This window comes from Heterocephalus glaber, unplaced genomic scaffold (assembly GCF_053883595.1).
Source record: "Heterocephalus glaber isolate CG9 unplaced genomic scaffold, H.glaber_assembly_v1.0 deba00001561, whole genome shotgun sequence".
Taxonomy (NCBI): Eukaryota; Metazoa; Chordata; class Mammalia; order Rodentia; family Bathyergidae; genus Heterocephalus; species Heterocephalus glaber.
Genome location: NW_028258349.1, coordinates 13,440,731 through 13,462,635, shown reverse-complemented (window position 1 = coordinate 13,462,635; position 21,905 = coordinate 13,440,731). Strand labels below are relative to the sequence as shown.

At 42.7% G+C, this 21,905-nt stretch overlaps 1 protein-coding gene and 1 non-coding gene across 3 annotated transcripts in view; one reads left to right on the top strand and one right to left on the bottom strand.

The window, feature by feature from the left end:
- Positions 1-652: 652 nt before the first annotated feature.
- On the top strand, positions 653-21,812 carry LOC101696806 (hypothetical protein). Of its 2 annotated transcripts, none has more exons than XR_002387445.2 (2): positions 653-958; positions 20,714-21,812. It is a non-coding gene; the product is annotated as a hypothetical protein (transcript). The 2 variants fall into 2 exon arrangements; XR_002387444.2 differs by lacking the exon at positions 653-958 and adding an exon at positions 20,016-20,199.
- LOC147824023 (uncharacterized) overlaps positions 19,904-21,905 on the bottom strand; it is an 89,427-nt gene continuing 87,425 nt past the window's right edge. Inside the window, exon 4 of the transcript XR_015443103.1 lies at positions 19,904-20,154. The gene's annotated coding sequence lies outside the window, so the exon portion shown is untranslated. The remainder of the gene's footprint in view (positions 20,155-21,905) is intronic.

The window sequence follows — 21,905 nt, the reverse complement described above, 5'->3', positions numbered from 1 at the left end:
GCCTGGTCTGGTCTTGCTTTTAGGCTTTTTTACCTGACATGTACTCTTCAATTCTGCTTAATAAAACCTTTCTATACTTCTTATTGATGTCCTGAAAGTCTTTTCTGTGAGGAATTAAGAACCTACTGAGCAGAAAGGGGTGCTGGTATTAAACACCTGTAATCCCTGCACTCTGAGAGGCTGAGGTAGGAAGACTGAGTGCAAATTCCAGCACAACCTGGTCAACTTCTCGAGTTAATGAGACTCTAAAAAGAAAGGGCTGGAGATGTAGCTCAGTGCGAAAATCCTGGGTTCAAGGCTCAGTACACACACACAATATACTTGGCGGGCTTATTTGAGGTCCCTTCCTTCCTAGGGGCAACTCCTAGGATATCTTCAGGTGACATCCCACGGCCCTACTCAGCCCTTAGTATTTGCCCAGGCCTTTATCCAGTAGTGCCCCCAAAAGCCACATTCCGGAACCCAGAAAGCAGGCCCCGGCGGAAGTCTTGCACAGCACTCTGACTGCAAAGGGCTCTGGGAAATGTATTCCAGCGTCGGAAGACTAAGTAACTGGACCCGGGTCGTGCAGCCGTTTTTTGCCAGATCCCTGATGCCAAGCAAAATGCTCCGCGCGGAAAAAAACTACCGGGAAGTTTCAGGGGCCACCAAACACTGAAAGAAGTTACCTTTGAAATTACTAATCATACCAAGGAATTCTTTTATCCATATTGCGTACTTCTGTTTAGAAAAGCACTCTTGTACAGTGAAGATCTCGCGGGAAGTTGGTTAGAGTGCAGTGCATTCTGGGAAATGTAGTGCCCTGCGAGCACCGAAAAATGGCAGAACTGACTGGAAGGATGTTGTTCGGGATCTTATGACCGCCCCAGCGGACGTAATGAGTACCTGCCCAGACAGCGCTCTGTTGTCGTCGGAGGACGCTCACGCGTCCGGGTGTAATGTGTGCTTTTGTGTAGGGGTGAGTCTGGCTACTTGTTCTAAGCAGTTGGAGTCAGGAGGTAGGGCCTGTGCTTTTTGGATGCTAGACTGCCTGCTGGCTGGGTGTAGGGGACGCACTCGGATCCCGGGATGGGGCTGGAAATGCACGCAGATACCATCTGAAGGCCTTGCCGCTGGGCGGGTGTAGCAGAAGAACAGCTGCAGGGAGGACGCGCCTATGTGAAAGTAAGAGCGCGTGCGCGACCATCAGAATGTGGGTGACAGATCCACAATTTCAGATCTCCCCCCCCCCCCACCCCCGCACTGTGAAGTGGGGAAAGTAGTGGTAGTTATTATTTGATGTCAATTTACTCGAACATTTGGAAAAGAAAAAGCTAAATAGTAGGTGTGATAGCAGTATAAAACAGGGTTTCTGTTTACTGGATAAGTTTATTGCATGAAATATCCATTGTGACTTTTTTTGTTTTTGTTTTTTGGTTTTTTTGGTACCGGGGATCGAACTCCGGTCCTTGCGATTGCGCAGCAGGCAGCGAAACCACTGAGCTAAATCCCCGACCCAATAATTTTTAAATATAAACTGACAGCAATTTTTAAAATTCAGTGGGCTGTATATGCACTGGCCTATTTCTCCACTTTTTTTTTTTTTTTTTTTTTTTAAGACAAGGTCCCACTTATATTTCTTTTTAAATTTTTGTTTTTTGAGACAAGGTCTCGCTATGTAGGTAGGTACTGGAAATCTAACTTAGGACCTTGCGCTTTCGAGGCAGGTGCAGCACTACTGAGCTAAAGTCCCTGGCCCCCTCACTTTCATTTCAGGCTGGCTTTGAACTCACTTTGTATTCCAGGCTGGCCTCCTGGTGATTCTCCTGCCGCAGCCTCTCCAGTGTTGGGATTATAGGTGTATGCACCATGTTTGGTTTGGACTCTGTTTTGTTCTGTTGATCTGCTTATGTATCTGAAAACCAATAACCCACTGTCTTGATTGCTGCAGTTTAAATTTAGAAGTCAGGAAATATAGATTCTCCAACTTTGTTCGTCTTCAAAATTGTTTCAAGTGTTCTAAGTCTTTTGCTTTTTTTTTGGTACCAGGGATCGAACTCAGGATCTTGCACTTGCAAGGCAGGTATGGTGCCACTGAGCTAAATCCCCACCCTGTCTTTTGCATTCCTTCATGGTTTTCTTCTTCTTTCTTCCCTCTATTCCTCCCTCCCTCTCTCTCTTTCTTTTTCTCTTTCTCCTTTCTTCCTTTCCCACCTCTCTCTCTAGATTGAACCGAGGATCTTCTTATGGAGATACAACCACAGCCCCCCTTCCTTCTTATTTTTTATTTTGAGGCAAGTTTTTGTCAAGTTGCTAAATTGCCCAGGATCGTTTTCAGCTTGTGATCCTCTTTGTTAGACACCTACAGTGCTGAGATTACAGGTGTGCACCAGTAACCCGAGCCCAGAATCGACTCTTGTCTTTGTGTCTTGACATTGTGTCTTCCAAGTCATGAATGTGAAGTATATTTCTCTAAGTATTCATTTTCTTCCAGAAGTGTTTTGAAATTTTTACTGTGGCAATCTTGTACATTTTTAGACAGATCTGGCATCCTGTGCTATTGTAAATGATTTTTATGTTTTTAGTTCTAATTTCCATTTGCTGCTAGTTTTAAGGAGTACAATTGATTTAGCAAAAAATATAATTGACTTTTTAAACTCAATTAGGTCTGGTACCTTTTGCATATTTAGGATTTTCTCCATAAAAGATTTTGTTATCTAGATAGAGACAATGTTGTTCTTTTTCATCCTCATTGCTTTGTTTGTTTCATTTACACTTGTCTTACTGCATGAGTTAGTACCTACAGTAAATGCTGAATTGGAGTGACACGACTCGAACCACTCATCCTTAAGAACAATGTTAGCTATAGGTTTTTTGCAATGTCCGTTATCAGACTGTGGAAATCTCATTTGAATGTTACCAGGTTCTTCTTGTCTTGAAGAAAGAATTGAACAAGACAAGCAAAAAACAGTGCCAAATTTCATTTGAAAAAGTGAGAGTGGAGGGTAAGGGTAAGGGAGCAACTGGCTCTGCAGAGGAAACTTGGGCCAAACAAAACAGGAAAAATTAAAAGCAAAAATGAAAGTACACCCTGGGGGACAAAGGGCGGGTTATCATGAAGAGGCACAATAATGAGCTCATAGCAGTTTCCTATTTCTTTATCTCATCCATGGCTTGAGGGAACCTGCAAGAATTTAAATGTATCAGGTCCTGAGATTTATTTCTTTTTGTTTTTTGGTCCCGGGAATCGAACTCGGATCCTTGCACTTGTGAGGCAGGTTGCAGAACCACTGAGCTAAATCCCTGGCCCCTCCTGAGATTTATTTTGTGAGGTGTATCCTGGAATCTGGTCAGGGTTACTTCCCAAACCGGGTTTGTCATGCCCTACCTTCCTGCCTAATTTTTGTTTTTTTCCCCATACTGGGAATTTCCTGCCTCATTCTTATTTTGGAAGAATTTGTATCTCAGTGAAGCCACCTGGGCCTGAAGTTTTCTTTATGAGATTTTTCACTACAAATTAAATTTAATAGATACAGGGCTATTCATTGTCAGGTAAAAAGGCCGAAAACCAAGACCAGACCAGGCCACAACAAGCCTTTGTTAGGCGAACAGATCTGCCAGGGTTTCTCTGAACAAAGGAGAGACAAGGCAATATGGCTGAGGCAGGGAGTGTCTTTTATAGAGACTGGTGTGGGGTTTGTAGGAGCTGAGGCAGGGTTGAGTGAAGTAGTGACTAGGAAATGGAGGAGCCTCGGACATCACTAGTTGGTAGGTGGTGATCGAGTATTATGTTACTCTCTAGGCAGGAACGGGCATGCTGGGAAGAAAAGTTTGTTCTTTGGTGGGAGCATCCATCTTGGTGTGATGTTACACAGGGGAGGAGGCAAGGCACAATAGGAAGAGGGCAGCTACTATACATAATAGCTGCTGAGGTAATGGGAGACCTATCATTCCAGGCTTTTGTTTTATGATAGTTGGGCAAAGGTCTCTTTTTCTGGAGCTGCTTACTGCTGACAAGGGGCGAAGATTGGGGCTAGACCTGGATCTGATGAGGCCCATGGCAAGTGGGGACCTCTTCCTTTTGTCGTACTGGCTGGTACCCTGCCATGATGAGCTCCGTGACTGTCTGGTTGGTGAATGAGGGTTGGTTGGAATGAGTGTTGGTGTCCTCATTCGTTCCTGTAAGAAATTTTGAAAACAGTGAACTAGGCATGGTCCAAAACAGAGAATCAAACAGATAATACTGAGAGGCCATGCAAATGGCAATAGCCAGGGAAGCCAGGAGCCCCAAGAATCAAACGTGTCCCACCATGGATTAGTACCTTGGGGACTAAATTTGTCCCACTAGGTCCTTAATCTTTCTCTCATTTGGCGTGTAATCTCTTTTACCACCCCAGATTTGTTGGCATAGTAACAGCATTCTTCCTTTAGGAAGCACAGGTCCCTCCCTGTTCTGTGTTGAGAATATCAATGGCCCATCTATTCTGGAGAGTCACTTCCGCCAGGGAGTCTATCTGTTATAAAGTATTGATGGCCTCTTGTGTAGCATCAAGCTCCGAACGGATTTGATGTCTCAGATCTGTAAATTGTTTTTGTCCTAACCCAAGTGCGGTGGCACTTGCCGCTACACTTCCGCCAATGGCTATTCCTGCCAGTATGGGTAGAATTATCGGATCTCTTTTATACATGTGAGTGCAGGAGGGGGCAGTCTTTTTTCCCCAAAATATACTTCAATATCTGGAATTAGGAGAGCTACAGCACATAGTCCCATGGAACTTTTTGTAAATGTGAGATAAATCCCATCATGGCATATTATAAAAGTTCCCAGTGGAGGCACTAATGAGCTTCTGGTGACATTTTGAATCTCTGCACAGGAGGCGATTACCTCTATGGTGTGGCCTGTTCCCCTCAGGCATGAGGCATTACCCCAAACTTTGACTGAGATTACAGTAATTTTCCAGGAGAATCAGCCTGATTTAACTGTTGATTTGGCACTACTATTCCAAGAGCCCTGTAATAAAACCTTGTAAGCAGCATACACAACCAACAGTCGCGTCCCAGTTGTGGGTCAACCTTCTGAAGGATGTTGTGAATGGAATTTAAAATTTGTATTAGATCTGAATTGAGAGAGCTATCTTGTCTGGGCGGAGTCCTTGAGTTACTATGTGTTGGCTCTGATGTTTGAGGAGCTAAGGGAATTATCTGAGGTTTAGGTTGAGGTACTCTTATCTGTGGAGGGGGTTGCCAGACCTTTTTGTGGTAAAGAGTTGTCCTGAAGCTCTCTGCCAGACACTGCTTGGTTCGATCCGAATGCCCCTATGGTGCCCTGCAGTCCAATCGGGGTCTTGGGGGGTCCCTAATTGTATAAGCCAGTGGATTACAGGATCCTTGTGAACAACTTGGTGATGCAAGAAGAGCAACCAGGGAGGACTTAGTGTCTCCCTGATATTCCCTGATACATCTCCAGTTATCTCTGCAAAAATATCCTGCAGTACTATTACATCCCTCCTCCCTGATAGGGGTACATGTACAATTTGATCCTGGGAGTGGATAGCAGCCAGGAAATGTCCAACAATAATCCCTAATTGTTTCCATTCTGCACAAAAATATATATATATTTTTTGGTACCAGGGATCAAACTTGGGTCCTAGAGCTTGTGCAACAGGCGGCGAAACTACTGAGCTAAATCCCTGGCCCCTTTTCTTGTTTTTGATAACCACATTCTGTATTTAGGTCTGTGCATCCAGTTGGCCACCAATGTCCCTTTACCTTTTTAGGGCATGCATCAAAATAAATTGAGACATGAGATTTGAAAGGGTCCCAGTGAGTCTGGTTAATGATGATGGGGGATTACTTTCACACAGCTGTACCTGAAATGTCCAGTGTCCCAGTGGGTCTGGTTCAGCTGTAGGTTTGTTAATTAGAAGTATAATTGTAAGCCACCAATGTGAGAAGTGTCTATGGAGAAGCATCCTTGACAAATTATTGTAGACAACCAATAATACCAATGAGGGTAATGATGAAGTAATATGTTGTTACCAGAAGACACTTATCTATAGTTTTGTAATTTCTCGGGGCGGTGGCAGTGAGCCCAATTCCAAAAAGAAGGCCAAAAAGAATTAATGAGAGAAGGCTGAGGGTATCTGTACGTGACCCTGTGTGAATGGAATCACAGTATCCCATGAGGCCCTTAATGAAGGGGATTGTCTTGAGGCAGATGAGGGGGTGTGTACAAACAGCAAATGAGGAGAAAAGAAAAGAGCTCTATTTCAAAACATGAAAAATCAGCTAGTGCTCCCTGCAACCAGAGGTCTGTTACCCACTGGAGGATTGTCTCAGGGATGTTGTCCTGTGGGCAGCACCAAACGACATTTTCCAGAGCACACTCGAGGAAGGCCCAAAACTGTTGATGTAAGAGGATGTACATCTGTATTACCAAGGAAGGTCAATTGGATTTTGAGCTGATAAGGTTAGAAACGTCGATGAGAGAGACAGAGAGAGATGTTAACCTTCCTTGGGAATTTGTGAGAGAGTACGGAATAATCTGAGTTTAGTAGGTCCTGTGAGAATGGAGGAGTATCTGGCAGTGTTAGGTTGCTGTTCAGGCTGTTTCATGTGGAAATCTGGAAGATCTTTTTTTATCCTGGAAAGATGGAACCAGGGGACCCTTTCCTGGAGTTTTACTGCGGTAGGAGTTATTAATGAAACAGTGAAAGGTCCCTCCCATCGTGGTTGGAGGGATCTTGGGGACAGGGTCTTGAGATATACCTAGTCACCTGGAGAAAGAGGAAGAGGATGTAGAATGCCTGATGAGTCTGGAAAGGGGAGAGTTTGATTAGCCAGGGTTTGAAGGAGACAACGAGTGTAATTAAGTGTTGGGATATAATCAGCAAGTGCTGGTGATGGGTCTGGTAAGTTAGAAAACAGGAGAGGTCATTCATACATCAACTCAAAGGGAGTTAAATTTAATGGTTTTCAGGGTGTTGAGCGAAGCCGCATGAGAGCTAAAGGGAGGAGGGTAATCCAATTTTGTTTGAGCTCTATTGAGAGTTTAGTTAGTTGAGTTTTAATTAACCCATTGGCTTGTTCTACCTTGCCTGATGATTGAGGTCGATAGGGGATGTGGAGTTTCCACTGTATGTTGAGTGTCTCTGTTACCCGTCGGGTGATCTGAGAGATGAAGGCAGGTCCATTGTCCCACTGAATGGAAAGCAGGAGGCCAAATGGAGGAATGATTTCTGTTAGGAGCACGTGAACTACAGCAGCTGCTCCTTCAGACCTGCAGGGAAAGGCCTTTATCCACTCTGTGAAAGTATCTCGCAAGGTCAGGAGATATTTAAACCTTTTTTACAGGTGGCATATGTGTGAAATCAATTTGCCAATCTTCCCCTGGTAGTTGTCCCCTGTACTGGTGAGTTTTTGTGTGTGTTTGAAAGCCACCTTGGGGACTGGTGGTTGAGCAAATGAGACAGGCCTGTGTTATTGTCTGTGTGTGTGTCGTTAAGAATGGGTGGTATAGAAAAGGCCTGAGAAGGTGTAGGAGGGGTTGGGTTCCTATGTGGAGTGAGTTATGTATGTCAGTGAGGAGAGGTATTATTTGGTCATCAGGTACGACATGGCATCCACCATATAGAAGCCAATCATTCCTTAGTGTAGCACCCTTTTCTATGTATTTGGCCTTTTCCTGAGGAGAGTAGTTAGGTTTTAAGGGTGGAATGATGAACATCTGATTTTGGCTTTGGGGAACACATTGTGCCATGTTGTGGACAGTTTGATCTGCTCTATTGGTTCCTTGAGCTATAGGAGAGGAAGAGGATTGATGTCCTTTATAATGAATGACCCCCACTTGTGTTGGGAGGGTGGCCACTTGGAGAAGGGCATGTATCAGATGTCCGTTGATAATGGGTGTCCCTTTTGTGGTCATAAAGCCTCTTTCTCTCCATGTGGAATTATGAGAGTGTAGGATGTGGTGTGCGTATTTGGAATCAGTATAAATATTGCCTCGCCTGTTGTGAGCTAAGGTAAGAGCTTGGGTGAGAGCAATTAATTCTGCTTATTGAGAGGTAGTGTTGTGTGGGAGTGTGTTAGGCTCAATGGTCTGTGTGAAAGAAACTGTTGCATAACCGGTTTGTCCCCTTCTGGCCAGGCACATGGGTGGGAATTGAGCGCCATCAATAAACCATGTGAATTCTGGATCTGGGATAGCCACTGAGGAGACATTAGGGAGGGAGGGAAGAAGGTTTTCAATTGTTTCTGTGCATGAGTGGGAGAGTGTCTGAACAGCCTCAGGAAGAAGAGTGGCTGGGTTAAGGGAGGGGCAGGACTGAAGAGAGAAAGACAGGTTTTCTATAAAAGTGGTATGGAAGAGCTGTAGCCTAGAGGGGGACAGGTGTGAGAGGCTATAATGAGTGAGTAAGTCCTGTAAGTGATGGGGTGACTTTACTGTCGTTGGTTGGCCAAAGGTAAGTGTGGAACTTTCTTGGGCTAAGAGAGAAGCGGCCACCAGAGCACGTAAACATGTAGGCCAGCCTCAGACAGTGTAATCAAGCTGTTTAGACAGGTAGGTGACCGGAACAAAATGTGATCCTATGTTTAAGGACTCCCAAAGCCAATCCTGTTCATTTGATGACATACCAAATGAATGGTTTTTGGAGATCTGAAAGAGCCAATGCTGGGGCAGAGAGGATAGCGGCCTGAAGCTTGAAAAATGGTCCCTTGATAGAAGTGTTATTTATAGGTTCATTTGGGTCTCCCTTGGAAGCATCATACAGGGATTTAGCAAGTAGACTGAAATTTGCTATCCATAAGTGGAGAAAGCCTGCGAGCCCCAGGAAAGACAGGATCTTGGCTTTGGAGGAAGGGATCAGGAGGTCCTGAATAAGTTGCTTACAGTCCAAGGTGATCTCTCATTGTTGATCTGAGATCTTAACCCCAAGGTATTGTATTGTGAGTTGGGAGAGTTGGGCCTTGTCCCTGGAGACTCAGTATCCCCTTTCATTTAAGAAATTAAGTAATGAGGCCATGTGTTGTTGGGAGAGTGTGAAGGTGGGGCTGCACAAAAGTAAATCATCTACATATTGGAGTAGCTTAGAGGGAGACAGGTTTAATTTTAAGAGGTCAGTAGCCAAGGCCTGTCCAAAGAGGTGTGGACTATCCTGGAAACCCTGTGGAAGAACTGTCCAAGTAAGTTGTTGAGAGTGTCCCATATCAGGGTAGTCCATGTGAAAGCAAAAAGATTTTGTGAGTTGGGGTGTAGGGGGATGGTGAAAAAGGCATCTTTGAGGTCTAGAACTGAAATAACATGAAGAGGAGGGGATATGGGACAATAAAATGTAGGGGTTGGGAACAACAGGGTGTAAGGAAAGTACAGTGGAATTGATGGCCCTTAAGTCTTGTATTAATCAGGAGGAAACATTTGTTTTTAAAAACTGGAAGGATAGGAGTGTTGTAGGGGAGTGAATTGGGCTGAGAAGCCCCTTGTCAAGTAGACTGGTAATTACAGACTTTAATCCTTTTAAATGTTTTAAAGCTAAAGGGTATTGGGGAACATTTGGAAATTGAGTGTTATATTTGAGAGAGATCTGAATGGGAGGGTGATATTTAGCCACAGAAGGGGTGGAGGTGTCCCAGACCGAGGGGTTAATATAAAGCTCCCTAGGGGAGGGTGAAGTTACACTGGGGGTTGAGTCAGTCATGGGGGCAGCCAGGAGCAGCAGAATACCAGTAGGATCTGAATTGGCTAAATGAAGGATGAGTGAAGCCCTGAATTTAGTTAAAATATCTCTCCCTAAGATGGGGGTAGGGGAATAACCAAGAAACTATGTGAAAATGTACTGCTTAGCAGAGAACAAGCTAGGAGTGATGTACTGAGTGGGCTTGAGGATATTCTCTGAACTCCCACGATAGTTACTGTGGAGGGACAGGTAGGGCCTGAATACTGTGATAAGGCCGAGTAGTTAACCCCCATGTCAAGTGAAAACAAAATAGGCCTACCTGAGATGCTGACAGTTACCCTGGGCTCATTGAGAGTGATGACCGTGGGGCCTGCAGATGACCCTGGGCACTGTCAGTCTATTGCCAGGCTGATGAGCTCTGACAGAGATGTCTCTGCACCTGCTGACTGGGTTTGAGGAGGGCATGGCCTCTTACCTCTTTGGCGAATGGGACAGTCAACCCTCCAGTGACCCGTCTGCTTGCAGTTAGAAAAAGGGCCAGGTGGTGGCTTGGGATTGGGCATTCTTTAGCCCAGCGTCCAGTCTGATTACATTTAAAGCAGGCCCCAGGAGGCCCATCACAAGTAAATGTCCTTTTGTAGGATGGTGGTTTACCCTGTAGGGTTGCTCCCAGCATCTGGTAATTGGCCACCTTTTGTTGTTTTGCTTGTTCCTCATGGTAATTGAACACCTTAAAAGCAATATTAAGGAGCTTGGTTTGTGTGGCCTGGGGACCCTCATCGACCCCTTTTAGTTTTTTCCTGATGTCAGGGGCAGACTGTGAAATAAAATGGGTGTTAATAACAGTCATGCCTGCCTGAGATATGGGATCAATTTTGGTATATTTTTGAAGAGCATCAGCCAACCTAGAAAGAAACTGTGCTGGATTTTCTTGGGGTCGCTGAGTTATTTCCCCAATTTTATTGAAATTAACTGTCTTTTGTGAAATTTTCTTAAAGCCTCCTCTGAGACAAACAGTCATATAGTTTCAGAGATCTCTGCCTGGGTCCTCATCCTGGTTAAGTCCAATCAGGTTGAGTATCTGGTACTGCCTGGGTGCCCACTAGTTTAGTTGGATCTGTGGCATGAAAATCATCTGCTGCTGCCTGGGCTTCCCTCCAGACCCTCTGGCATTCCTCTGGGGAGAGAGTACTTGAAAGAATTGTATGACTATCTTGCCAGGTCATATCATAAAACTGAGTAAGATAGTGAAACTCTTTGATACAAACATCGGGATCAGAGAAAAAGGAGCCTAGGTGTTTTTCAATTTGAGAAAGGTCAGAGAAAGAGAAGGAAACATGTACACTAACAATACCCTCAGTCCCAGCAACTTCTCGGAGGGGGCATCTGTGTGGCCAGGGCCAATAGAAGGGTGGGATAGTGAGAATGGGTGTGGGGTGGGGAGATGTGAGATGGCGGGGATGAGGGAGGAGGAGGTAAAGGAGGGTCACAAGATGGTGGAGGAGAAGAGCCATGTAGTGAGGTGGAAAGAAACAAAGGAGAAGTACAAGATGGCCGACACAAAGAAGGACCACAAGATGGCGGGGGTGAGGAAGCACGAGACGAGGCAGAAGGGTTTAGGGGGTTATAAGGTAGGGGAGGTGTGAGTGGTGAGTGATCAGCTGGATCGAACGTGTCGGAATCAGAAAGAGTGGAATTGGGAAGGGTGGATGGCAAAGCTCGGGCTAGGAGTACCTGAGAAGAACAGGTTTGACAGAGGGAGGGTCAAGAGAGTAGGTAGAAAAAGGCTTGTACATAGGGGATTTCTGACCATTTGCCATTGCACTGACAAAAGTTGTGTAAATCATGCAGTATGTTAAAATTGAAAGTGCCATTTTTTGGCCATTGAGACCCATTATCTAATTTATACTGAGGACAAACCTGACTACAATAGAAAAGAAGTCTTTTTGGCTTAAAGTCTGGTCCCAACAATCCGAGGGGTTTGAGTTGTGCCAGAAGGCAGCCCAGAGGCATTGCAGGGGAGGTGGTTGGATTGTTGGACTCCCATGTTAGAACGGGTGAGGAGGAGGCAGCTCCCTGGGAGAAGGACAAAAGAGAGGAGTGTCTTCCTCTCCTTTGACAATCTCCAAGTGAGTCTCCCAATCTCCAAGTGAGTCTCCCGGAGGGAGAGAATGAGAGGAGCCAGGCTGATGGGGAGTCCCCTAGGGGCACGGTCCTGGGCCGAGCAGCCGAGGGGGGTCTCTCTGACCAAGTGCTTGGATTTCTGAGAAGTCCCCAGAGGGAGAGAGTGAGAACGAGACAGAGAACCTGAAGAGAGGGAAGCTGAACTCCCTACTCACCCAGAGACTGGTGACCAGTGTGGATGAGTAGCATCAGCAATGGCAAAGGCAGAAAGCCCCAAGAGGGTCCTGGCTTGGCAGATATGGTCCGGTGGAGATGGCCAAAAGGCCAATCAACCCCGTCCCATGGGGTATCGTCTCTCAATGGACTGTCTACCATCCGAGTCACGGCATCAGATATGTCAGGTAAAAAGGCCAAAAACCAAGACCAGACCAGGCCACAACAAGCCTTTATTGTAGGAACAATCTGCTGGGGTGTCTCTGAACAAAGGAGAGACAAAGGCAATATGACTGGGGCAGGGAGTGTCCTTTATAGAGACTGGGGTGGGGTTTGTAGGAGCTGAGGCGGGCTTGAGTGAGGTAGTGACTAGGGAATGGAGGAGCTGGTGACATCACTAGTTGGTAGGAGGTGAGCGAGTATTGGGTTACTCTGTAGGCGGGAACAGGGGCATGCTGGGAAGAAAGGTTTGTTCTTTGGTGGGAGCAACCATCTTGATGTGACATCACACAGGGGAGGGGGCGAGGCACAATAGGAAGAGGGCAGCTACTATGCATAATAGCCGTGGAGGTAGTGGGAGTCCTATCATTCATATGATCATTTTCTTTTTAAGAAAGCTTTAGTAATTTGTGTCTTTGTAGGAATTTATCCATTTTACCAATTTTTAAAATTTAGGGTTGGATATATAGCTGAGTGGTAGGATATTTACCTAGTTTTGTTTGTTTTGTTTTTCAGTTTTTTTGAGACAGGGTCTCACTGTAGTTCAGCCTGGCCTGGAAATAGCAGTGATCCTCCTACTTCAGCCTCCTGAATGGGAGGATTACTGTCTTATGCTACTATACCCAGGTCTATATTATTGATTTCTAATTTAATTCCTTTGTGGTCAGAGAGTATACTTTGTGTGACTTGGAATAATTTTAAATTTAATGAAATTTATTTATGATCCAGAATATAGTCTCTCTGGGAAACTGTTCTATGTGCAGTTAAAAGGAATGTATATTCTGTTCTTTGTTCTTGGATTGACTGTTCTATTAACATCAGCTAGGCCAGGTTGACTGATAGTGGTGCTGATGAAAGGGAAATACATTTCTCTGTAGCTAAGGCTGGACTTACTAACGGGAAGATGACTTCCTTCCAATGCTTTTTTTTTGCACCAGGGATCGAACTCGGGACCTTGTGCTTGTGAGGCAGTGGCACCACTGAGCTAAATCCCTGGCACTCTTCCTTCCAATTCTTTTAACATGCCTAGGCCTGCCTGGGCCCAGCTCTCTCAACATCTTAGGAATTTTCTTTGTTCTGCCTTCCCGCCATATACAAATAAGATAAAACTCAATACACTGTTAACCAGTGAACCCACTATATGCAAAAATCTGTAACCAGTAAGGTTGCTGGGCCCATATGTAAATGAAGGATTGAAACTTGTAGCTTTCTAACCAATGAAATGATGTTCCTGTAACCACCACCCCCCTCCAAGTGCATAACAACCCAACTCTGGCTGAGTTGCAGGGTCAGTCTCTTTGTGGAGAAGTCCCAGACTGACCCACTGGCCCTTAAGAATAAAACTGCACACTTTTTGTCTCTGAGACACCTGGGTGCAGCTTCCATTCTCCTGGACTACCTGCATTGAGCTGTAAACTCTGATGCTGTAACACTAGAGCTGTATGCTTTGGAGCTGTAACACTAGAGCTGTATATACTGGCTGGCACTTTGCCACTACATTGAGTGTTCAGTATTTTTATTTTCTGTCTGTTCATTGTATTAATTTTTGTGGTAAGGGTGTTGAAATCTCTGTGGATTTGTCTTTGCAATGTTAACAGTTTTTGTTTCATAAATTTTAAAACAATCTTTTTTACAGTGGTAGCAACTTAGGTTTTTTCCTGTACTTTTATTTTTATCCTACTGTGTCTTTCTGTAGGCAGTACTAGCTTTTTAAAAATCCAATATGAAGCCAGGCATTGTAGGGCTTATCTGTAATCCTAGCCTGCTTGGGAGGCTGAGGCAGGAGGATCACCAATTTTGAGCCTAGCCTGGGCAATTTAGTAACTCAGTAAGACCCTGTCCCCCTCAATCCCCCCCCCCGCCCCCACAAATGGCTGGGTATGTATCTCACTCAGTGTGAAGGTCCTGGGTTCAATCTGCAGTTACATACTGCCCCCCCCCGGCCCACAAAAGTTTGGAGTGATACAAGCATAAGCAAGCAAGGGACTTGAGAGCCATAGAAGTTGGAAGGGGCATGAAGAGGAGTCTCCTCTTGAAATTCAAGAGAGAGTACAATCCTGTTGACACCTTGGTTTGGGCCAGTGAAAAGAGTTTGGATTTTTGGAGGTGTGTGCTTCCATGCCCAGTTTGTATCACTACAGTTTTAAGGCTAGGATCTTCACATATCTATCTCTCTGTTCAGTCTTCATATGAGCTTCTCCTCTGTTTGTCTCCTATTGATATAGGGCATATGATATAAGAACCTCCAAATAATATAAGGGAAATATAACTCTGAACCTACTAGGTGTCTGAAACGCTGAGATCATGTTCTCTAAAATCGAAGAATGGATTCTAGGAACAATGGACATTAAGAGTAGGAAGAATTTATTGAGAGAAAGATGGATTTTGTCTAAGAGAGATAGAAGGGGGCCCAGAAAGTGAGTTGTCTGCTGACCTTGCTTCTGAAGGGTCAATTAATTAATTAATTAAGCAAAGCCACCAGTGAGGCGGGGTTCAAGGTGGGACAAAACTATAGTCAACTAATAAGATTCAAGTATAGTAGCTTAGGTAATATTGATCAAATGGGAAATCACAAGGTGGATATGAGGTGGGACAAAATTATGGTCAACCAATAAGATTATAACACATATTGTTGCTTAGGTAATATTGATTAAATGGGGATCAAATGGGGAAGCAAGTCCCATATTTTCTGGGAAAGAATGGGCCAGGGAAGTTGTGATCCTCGCCCAAGGTGATTGATACCTGTTTACAATATCAATCACTGCTGCTTATACTTAGAGGAAGTATGTGAGTGTAGTCATTCCTCTTTTTCTTTTCTTTTTTTTTTTTTGGTACCAGGGATTGAACTCAGGACGTTATGCTTGCAAGGCAGGCAGCGGAAGCACTGAGCTAAATCCTGGCCCAGTTCCTCTTTTTCTTGAAGCCTGGCCTTCAGTGAATGTGCTTCTGGCCACTATAGTCTTCTGTGCTGAGGGCCCAGCCCTGTCTAACTGCCTGTAATATTTATAACTAACATAGCTGTCTACAATGCTATACTCCTCTCTCTCCCTGTAAAATGTTATTATATCCAGATTCTTATTAATATCTGTAGTTTCTATTGCCATATAAGGCAATATTTACAAGCTCCAGGAATTATGATGTAAAGTCTTTGGTGACCTTATTTGGTCTAGTACAGTTGGGGGATATATAGATCATAGGTCAGTGAAATTATATACTGTAGTTAGGTTTAAAGCTACCTGTGTTGATCTGCCATCTACTTCTTTTTTTATTTCCCCCTTCTGTTCCTCTTTTTTCCTTTTTGATAAGATGCTTTTTAATGTTTACATATGATATGCTATATTGATTTTATCACCTCTCTCTGGGATTTGTATTTGTCACAACAGCCAGGTGTGGTGGCGGATGCCCATAATCCTAGCACTTGGGAGGCTGAGGCAGGAGGATCACTGCCAGTTCAATGCCAGCCTGGGCTACTCAGTGAGTTCAAGGAGTCTGAACTGCATAGTGAGACCCTGTCTGAAAAAATCAACAACAAAAAGATTGAATGATGGAGAATAGACACAAAGCTCACAGAAGAATTTGATTTATGTAGATTCTCTACTCTTGAGGTCCTGGAACATAACTCCTTATCCAAGTGTGAGATGTACATAGCAACTTCCTTCTAATGAGTACAGGGAAAGAGGTAAATTCACAGCGTGGCAAGCTGACAAATACTACTTCAGCTAGCTAATCAAGACTAGCATCAGGAGCCATCATGTGAATAACACATTTTGATATGTGATAAGAATGGCACTTTACCTCTGAGATTTTTGGCCCTGTAATCTCTGTGTAATCTGAATAAACCATCAGGTAAAGCTGAGGTGAAAGACAGTCTATAAATTACTTGACCATAGCTGGGCATGGCATACACCTGTAATTCCAGCACTCTGGAGGTTGAGGAAAGAGGATCACTATGAGTTCAAGGTCAGCCTGGAATACATAGTAAGTCCAAGATCAACCTAAACTACACAGTGAAACCTTGTCTCAAAAACAAAATACAGGGCGGGGGATTTAGCTCAGTGGTTCCGTCGTCTGCCTCACAAGCGCAAGGACCCAAGTTCAATCCCTGGTACCAAAAAACAAAAAACAAAGTTGTGAATATCATAAAAAAGGGCAATCTGAGAATCCGTGAAAATATAGGGGAACCTTAGGAGAGAGGTAGATGTAATATTATCCTGAGTGATATCCTGGGTGTAATGTTATCCTGAACAGAAAAGGGGCATTAGGTTAAAAACTAAGGAAATCTAAACCAGAAGTGGAGATGCATGCCTGTAATCCTAGCTCTTGGGAATCTGAGAGGCAGGATGATCGGGACTTGGAGTCTTCCCTGAGGAATTTAGCAACTTAGTGTCTCAGAATGGGGGAAAAAAAAAAGTGTAGAGATGTAGCTCAGTGTGAAGGCCCTGGTTTAAATTCCTAGTACTGGAAAGAAAAGTCACATTGTACCTCATTATTATACACAATTATTGTTTGTCAGTTGAGGGCCTGGGGATGTAGCTCAGTGGTTAAGCACTTGCCTACCATGTGCAAAAGGCCCTGAGTTAGATCCTCAACACTACGTAGAAAAAACATCTTTTCTTCATTGAGGAAAAATGATATACTCCAGTATTAAACACCAGTTTATATCCATGAGGGTATCTGTGTCTGGCACAAAGTAAGCACTCAAATATTTGTTTCCTCTTATGTTATCAGGTTATGTGGATATTTTGTGTATTTGTTTTAATACTGAGCCCGTGTATATACACTTTTTTATTTTCTATGATGCTGGAGATCAAGCCCAAGGCCTCATTCATGCTAGAGAAGCACTCTACCATTGAGGTACACCACCATCCCTGTATACACATGTTTATGAAAGAAGTTAGCCTGGTATATGCGTTGTTTATTTTGTGTGTGTTCATCCATTAGTAGTGGGAATGGTCACCTCAAGCTCTCTGGAGAATAAGGGAAGTATTAAACAACATATCAATAAATAAAAGTAGTCGCCTTATGTTAAAAAAGATAAACAGATTTCCTATGTAATATATACCACTAAACTTGAAAATTTACATGAAACGGGTAAATTTTTAGCAACATAGAATGAAATAGATCTGCTGTATGGTATAATAGACCATTTGAAGAGTCCTATTTCCACTAAAGAAATTTAATCCATTATACAAATGTTTCCAATAAGACAATTGAAGTTCAGATGGCTTCTTTGTTAAGAAACAAAATCTGTCAAGAACTAAAAGTCAGAACATACTCTATTTTATGAGGTAAGACAAATATAGATAATGAACTTCGCAAGGACATTCAGGAGAAAGGAAATACTTAGGTCATTCTCACTGATAAACACATGCAAAAGTGTTTATTAGAGTTTGGAGCTGAAAGCCCTGGCTCTTGTGGCCCCAACAGACTAAAATGCCAAAGTGATGAACAGTGGTTATGGGGAGGAAAGGAACTTAATCAGCCTGGACACAGTGGGAAGAACAGATACAAAGTTCAAGGTCTGTTTTCCAGAGCCTCACAGGAATTTTAGGGCTTATAGAAAGGTACTGGGTTTGCAGAGTTGGAGGGTTTGCAGAGCTGGCAGTGTAGGTACTCCTGGTCAGGCAGTGGCTTGGTTGATTTTTATTTCAGGACTAGTTCTGGAGAAGTCCTTAAGGCCTTAGGGGACAATCTAATTCCCCCGAAGTGATTATTCCTGCTTGAGAGTAGAGTAGGAGTGACCTCTTCATGGGGTGGCTGCAAGGTTCTGGTTTTCCTGGAATCTTAGTTGATTGTAGGTTTAGAACAATGACTGGAGACTTGTAGGCACTGTTCCATGGATCTGGAATGGGACATTGTAAAAACTGGGACTTAAATATCCCTGCAAATCTTATCAGTCTTGAAGGGGATAGCAGATGGGTTAGGGATATAGGTTAGGTAAACTTAGAGCTAATAAGTCTTGTATTACCAGTATTTATACAGACATTCCTTAAGTGATTAATATGTGTATGTGCTGACCTGAGCACAGGTCTTACCCAAAGTTTTAAGGTAATGAAAGAGGCAAATACAAGAATGAAGACAGAAATACTATGTTTTATCCTGTATTAGTTACCTATTGGGCATCCATAGACCCAGCCTCTAAGTCCCTGTTATAAATTGATTCACTAAAAATGGTTCCTACTATGAAACATTGTATTAGCTGATGTAATATATATTTTTTTATCAAGATAAATTCATTTGCTAATTATTTCATATTATGATGGAAAGACAAATGTAGAAACTCTTGGCACAAAAGCCTGTCCAAAAGCCTGCACTGAGAGAATTGATCAAACTCTAGTATAGCTTCTAGTAGCTTAATTCTGTGTCTGTTTGATGACCCCAGATCCCCTTAAAATGCTTGCCTGAGGAAAGTTAAAATTTCAGACAATTTACTGTTTGCTCCAGCCAAACCTGAAGATCAGCTTATTGGCCTTTGAGCCCCCTCTTATATTTAGAAAGTTTGTAATTATAAGTCATTTCTCTGCTCTTTTGAGATATAAATCTGCTACCTTGAATTGTCTCTTCAAAGACCCAGAAATGAAGGCATTCAAGGAGCTACCTCTTGTTCTAGCCTCCCAGTTCCTGTGGGAGGATCATAGCCTAACTTTGAGGGGTATCTTGCTCCAACTTGTATAACTACTTCAGTCATAAAGAGAAAACTTTATTTCTCTTCTGGATAAGTGCCAGTTAGTAAAAATCCAGATGGCATAGTCACATGGACCAGACTCTTCCTTCATACTCTCTAGTGTCTTTCCTTTATCATACTCAGCATTTCAGGTTTCCTGCATTTTGTTTCCCAAAGTTGAGCTCCATTTACAGTGGCTTCACTTCCCTACCGCAATGGTTACTGCTGAATAAAATCTGTCTTTACTGCCTTAAAATGGTGTACTGATTTGTTTCACTTTAATAGGACTTAAGCATTTTATGTTCTTGAACACCACTTATGTCAGACAATGCTCTGATTAAATGTAAACTGACAATATAATTTCATGGAAGTTTAAAAAAATTTTTTTTTGAAACAGAGCCTCACTATGTAATTCAAGGCTGGCCTTGAACTCACTATGTAATCCAAACTGGCCTCAAACTCGTGGTGATCCTCCTGCCTCAGCCTCTCAAGTACTGGGATTATAGGCATGCACCACCATGCCTGGCTAATAAAACCTTTTTGTAATACCTTTGTAAAACGTTATATTATAAATCTAAGTTAAGGGAGTGAATAGAATTGAAAACACTGAGTGGAGAGTGAGTGTATTGATAAATGTGGGGTTAATAAATGTGGGCTTTTCACCACCTGCCTTGCAAGCACAAGGACCTGAGTTTGATCCCTGGTACCAAAAAAAAAAAAATTAATAAATAAATGTGGGCTTACTGGAGTAGTGGCTAAAAAACCTACAAAACTAGTACAGGAAAAGAAATTGAAATCATAGAAACCAATCCAACACAAAGACAGGAGAGAAAAAGGAAACATATAACACAAAGAAAAAAATAAAATGGCACATTTAAATCTAAATATATCAGTAGCTACATTACATGTAAATAGACTAAATGCCCTGGTTAAGAGCGATCTTGTGAGTGTATTTAATAGCTGTGGATATGTGCGCTCTTCCTTAGGTAGGATAGAAGAAATATAGTTAGAAAGGAGACAAGGAAAATCGTAATTTTAAAATTGTTCTTTTAATAAGAATACAATTCAGGACACAAAGTTACCCAAAGTTATCCATATCTATATAGTACTCCATATCTTTACTCTCCAGGTTTTTGTTTTTCTTTTGTTTTTAAACTTCCAAGCCCATGATGTCACTTGGAAGCTGGGTCCTGACACAGCTCCTCACTTCTGTGTTGTGTCTTGGATGAAAGAATTCATAGAAGACATATAGGTGGCCATGTTGAAGTTTGGCAGAATTTACTGTAAAGAAGATAGAGAATTACAGCTTCAAATGAGAAATGTCAGGTAGGCATCTACTCTGAGAATTGGATTTTTTTTTTGTACTGGAGATTGACCCAAAGGCCTTTGCACTGAAATATATCCCCAGCCACATGCCTTTCTCTCTCTCTCTCTCTTTTTTAAATGTTTTTTTTTGCAACAGAGTTTCTCTATGTAGTCCAGGCTGACCTTGAACCCATTATATAGCCCAGTAACCTCCTGCCTCAGCCTTGTGGATTCTGGGATTATAAGTGTGCATCACTGTACCCAATTTATTTTTGAGACAGTCTCAATTGCACAAGCTGGGTTCAAACTTGAAATCTTCCTGTTTCACCTTCCCAGAGTGAGGGGATTGTCGGTGTGTACCACCACACCCTGCTTGGATGTCATTTTATGTACAGGAGAATCATTCCTGGGGTTCAGGGAATTATGATTATTATCATTGTTTTAACTACATGATGTATATATTTATCAACAATTTTTCTTAGAGGTTACTTTGGAATGTTGATTATCTTGAAAATGTCTTCTTTGTTCTTTTCAGATTGTCAGTGGTCCCCCAGGGGCTTGATCATGTAAGAAACTTAGAGCTTTATGAAAGAAAAAGTTCTAATCAAAATGTCTCAGGGCAAGGTGGGAGTGTCTTTAAAGAAGGGTCCCCTTTCTGATGTCATTGGGCAGTAGTCGATAGCAACCAGAAATGCTGTATTACTTGTTTTGGAAATAGCCTGGTATCAGGATGAATGTGCATCATGCATAACCTTAAAATGTCATAGTGCTATGTGGGGTCGTTTTGGGTCTGAGACCTAACAACTGATTATAAATGTATTATACACTGTTATCTTTGTTTCATTTAACCATAACTGGCAAAGCATACTGCTGTACTGTAATTTGGACCTTCTGTGTCCCTCAAGCTCACTAATGTCTACCTACGTGCATAACAATCACTCCCTCAAACCTTTAAAGATACTACAAATCCATAGATTAACCTAGTTTGATAATAAGGTAAAGGGTTGGTTGGCATGAGTTCTTTTCAAGTGAGCGTACTCGTTTCTCCCGGAAAACATGGCTAAAAGTTTATGGTGTAAGTGGAAAAGAAAAATGTGTGCTGAAAAGAGAAAAAAAAATGCCCCAAAGGAGCTCAACAGACTTAAAAATAATCTCAAAGTAGACTGCAATGTTTTAATGAATGACGTTCGGGAGATAGCAACTGTGGTGGTACCTAAACAATGCCAAGAGGAAATGGACTGTGTGGCGAATGATGACCAAAAAGATGACATGAAAATGGAGACTGAGATAAAGAGAAACAAAAAGACTCTTCTAGACCAGAATGGACAGTACCCAGTATGGATGAACCAGAGGCAGAGAAAAAGGCTGAAGGCAAAACGAGACAGAAGACAGGGGAAAAGCAAAGCAAAAGCAGCAAAGGCAGCAAAGGGTTTGGCCTGGTAGACCCTGAAAAACAGAAATGTCACGTTAGTAGAAATGCCATATGGGAGAAATGTTTAATTAGAAAGTACACATTGATTTCAGATCCCACTAATTGAAAACTCTTTCTGTTCATATTTTAACTTGGCCTTTTTTCACTTTAAACTCAAAATAATTTGTTTTGGGAAATTGAATAAAGTATTTTCTTTGGATAAGAGCTGTATTTATGTTTTAGTTGGAAATTGACCAGTATTCAGGTCTTATCAGACATCAAAATCCTGTGAAATATTAACATGGTTGTAATTGTT